At 53.7% G+C, this 3,913-nt stretch overlaps 1 pseudogene; it reads right to left on the bottom strand.

Annotated features, from left to right (window-relative positions):
* LOC102869745 overlaps window positions 1-3,913 on the bottom strand; it is a 10,520-nt pseudogene that overhangs the window by 4,472 nt on the left and 2,135 nt on the right.

The following is a 3,913-nucleotide window of genomic DNA, read 5'->3' as shown; positions in this document are numbered from 1 at the left end:
ATGTCTGTTATCACTGCTCAGAGTGTGAACAGGGCCCATGTCTGTTATCACTGCTCAGAGTGTGAACAGGGCCCGTGTGTGTTATCACTGCTCAGAGTGGGAACAGGGCACATCTGTCATCACTGCTCAGAGTGGGAACAGGGAACATCTGTCATCACTGCTCGGAGTGTGAACAGGGCCCGTGTCTGTCAGCACTGCTCGGAGGGAGGAACAGAGCACACACATAATGCCAACAGCCCACTCTCCACGTGCCTCCCGAGCAGGTCCCCATGCTGATCACCACCCGTTTACTCAAATCGAGCCTGCACAGAAAATAGTTTTCCTGATGTGTGTAACCCCTTGCATATGTCAGTTTCTAAAGCAGGCTGTTGTGTCAGGAGTAAGTATGGTATTTACAAAAACAACATCCATCCCGAAATGACCCGGCCACACAGCACTTCCTGCTGCGGTTCTCCTTCAGGACAGCCAGCACACGGTGGACGTCAAGGTGTCTGGGACATCTCAGGCACACACAGTCACACTCACTCTGGGCCCCGGCACACACGTGGGGTGTGCACGGTGGCTGTGACTCCTGCTCCTCTGTCCTCTGCTGGACGTCAGTGATGACTGAGGACCCTCAGGTCCTTGAGTGACCTCTCTGTCCCACAGAGCTCTGGCCCTAAAGTGTTTTCATTAGCTGAGCCCGAGACACGAGTTTCCCCATCACTGCAGCAGGGTCACAGGCTGGTGTGTGAAAATGCTTACTGTCTACTGAGCACAAGCACGGACAGCCCAGAGCCTGGTCCTGGCTGTACCTGCAGACCTCAGACACAGTGGGTTCGGTTCCAGAACACCCCAGTAAAGGCAATACTGTACTGTAGTCAGGACAGTCAAGCCACACATGTAAATGTTATGCTGATACCATACTGTATGAAAAGACGCAATGATTGTGAGAGATGGAAACACTACGACCCAGAGACACGAAGAGCAAGCACAGCTGTACGAAAATGGGGAGAACTGGCCGGCCGCCCCGCCCAACCTTCAGTTTGTGTAAAAAAGAACACCAAAGGCCTCCATGGTCTGTAAATGACAACAAAAGGAGCCACGTCTGCAGCCACCCTCCTCCGGAGCAGGGAAACAGGCCCGCGACTCCATGGCTGGCACGTCTCCGTGGAGGCTCCAAGGTCACTTCTCCTCCCGCTAGTGCTTGGTCACCCACCTGGACAGGTTCCTTGGGACAGTTCTTTCTTCAGGGACCACAGCTCCTGCCCGAGTTTCAGGTCGTAAAGCAGCTCTGCTTTCGGTACAGGACACCCTGTTTGTGGGGAGGAGAAGACAGACTTCTGTGAGAACAAAGTCTTTCAGGATCAGTTCAGACTCCCAGGTGGGAATGAGACCCTGGAAGCAGCTGACTCCACTTACGCACAGAAGAGGCTGGCCTCTGGCCCAGAGCCTGGGGCACGAACACTTCCTAGGGCCCTGGAAACCTAGGACAGCAGGGTGGCACCATTCCCTCTGACCGCCAGCTCTAAGAAGCTCACCACTGTCCAGACACATCCGTGGGGTGCAGGGAAAGGGGCTCCTCCTTCCAGGCCACCTGTCTGTGCCTCAGGAGCCCCTGGGGCTGGGAGTTCTCCTTACGGCCTGAGAAAGCCCATGTGAAGGAGGGGACCTGGAAGTCACAGGTCTTCACACATCCAGGTGACTGTGCCACCCTGGAAGGTTGAGAAGCACTGACCCTGGTCATCGGTCACCGGAGCGAGGCAAGGTGACTGACTAACTGGCCACTCTAGAAGTGACAGCACTCATTCCAGGAAGCAGGAACAAGTCACAGCTACAGCTCCGAGGCATGCAGGAACCCCTACTGGAGGACCCTCTAGTGCAGACCCCAGTGGAGGAGCGGGGCCAAGCACAGAAACAAAGCAGCAGAGGACCCAGCCCAGCCCGCTCATGGGAGGAGATCGAGTTCCCTGCAGGTGGGCTCGGAACTGCACCAAAGCCACTCAGGAACTGCCTTTCAACTGCACCTTCTTTGCGCAGCAACCAGATCTGTGACCTGAGGTCCTCAGAGAAGAACTGGAAACCAGGGAGGCCCAGTGGCACGGTGGCTTAAGCCTGGTTGCTCAACAGGAGGTCAGCGGTTCGAGCCCATGAAGCAATGGACAGGAGAAGGAAGCGCCAGCCTGCCCAGTGGCGATCAGTTACCTCGAAACCGACAGCAGCAGGGTCAGTGACGTGACGGCAGCGGATCTGGTTTGTGTTTGCGAGGTTTTTGTAGTGAGAAAAATTTGTCTTTAGAATTACCAGATGGACTCAGTTTAGACAATCCCAATTTTGTTGGCAACATCCAAAGCATCACAGCCAGGAGCAAGTCGAACAGAGGCCTTCTTCTCTCCATCAGGCCTCGTCAAGGCGTTGACCTTGGCCACATCAATGTCACAGAGTTTCTTTACAGCTTGTTTAATTTGCTTATTGGCCTTGACATCCACAGTGAACACAAGTGTGTTGTTATCTTCTTCATGGCTGACTCAGTGGTCAGGGGAAATTTGATGATGGCATAGTGGTCAAGCTTGTTTCTCCTCGGGGTGCTCTTCCGGGGGTATCTGGGCTGTCTTTGGCTGCCTAATGGTGGGTGATGTGCGGATCTTCTTTTTTGTGTGTCTGTGGATGCCCTTCAGGACGCCTTATTGGACTTTAATGCCTTTGCTTTGGCTTCAGTTTTGGGAGGGACAGGGGCTTCCTTCTTCACTTTCGGCACCATCTTTGTAGAAAGTGTTTGCTAGTTTTTAGAAAAACAAATCCCAAAGGCCATGTGAAGCAATTCAAATTACTTCTTTTTAAAAAGTCCATTCTTCTCCAAGTGACTCTGTACATTTAACTCAAACTGTGAACTATTTAATCAAGAATGAGGTGCATATTTTCACAGCTCAAGCTTTAGATCCTGGGTAGTTTCACAGTGTCCTTAAAGCAGGCCTTTTGTTGCAGGATGTCCTGCAGCGTCTCTGGGTGCACATCCCATCATCAGCAGACCCTCCCAGAGGACTCGAGGTTCAGGCAGGCAGAGTGGGCTGGACCCACCTCGGGCACCTGTGCTGATGAATCAAAGTCTCAAACTTGTCCCTGACGGTGAGGGTCCAGGGTGGTGATGACCGAGAGGACGACAGGAACAGTGCTGACAGGGCCACGAATGCAGAGAACAGGGCAGGAGGTCAGAGGTGATGGAAGGAACTGGCTCCACAGGACTGAAGGAGGGGAGGTGAACCTCGGCTTCCCTGACCCTGTGACCAGACCCTAACCCTGCCCACTACAATGTCCTAGACCGAGGAGAAATGTGTGGAACAACACGCAAGTCACAGAAAAGCCCAGCTTACTGGTCAGATGGAGTCGAGGGCACGGGCTGGGGCTATGACCCCACTTACGGCTCAACATTCAAACAACAGAGAGGCCAGAAGGGGAACACCGCCGCCACGGAGGGTGCACTCCTTAGAACCACCCCATTTGAGAGCTGAAGGGCAGCGTTCATCCAGGGGTCAAGTGCAGGAGCCGGGAGGATAGGAAAGATGAACACAGATGGAAAACAAAGGGAAGTGGGATGAGTGACATCACACTGTGAGGCACAAAGAGTGACATGAAATAAGACACGAACACAGTGTCACAACTGACAGTAGAAAGTACACAGTGAAAAAGAAGACAGCCGTGTAATACAGTGGTGGGCGCGGACCTGAAGGGAGAAGCCAGGACAAGGGAACCTGGAAAGTAGCGCACAGCTGGGGTCTGTCTGAATTCCCAACGTCCAGCACTCGGCTGGGGTCTGTCTAAACTCCCGATGTCCAGTGCATGATTTGGGTCTGTCTGAATTCCCAACGTCCAGCGCTCGGCTGGGGTGTGTCTGAAGTCCCGACGTCCAGCGTGCAGCTGGGGTCTGTCTGAACTC

The sequence above is a fragment of the Elephantulus edwardii genome, unplaced genomic scaffold (assembly GCF_000299155.1).
Source record: "Elephantulus edwardii isolate Elephantulus edwardi_28Jun2011 unplaced genomic scaffold, EleEdw1.0 scaffold00478, whole genome shotgun sequence".
Classification (NCBI taxonomy): domain Eukaryota; kingdom Metazoa; phylum Chordata; class Mammalia; order Macroscelidea; family Macroscelididae; genus Elephantulus; species Elephantulus edwardii.
The sequence above is the reverse complement of the archived record's forward strand: the minus strand, read 5'-3'. Positions and strand labels throughout refer to the sequence as shown.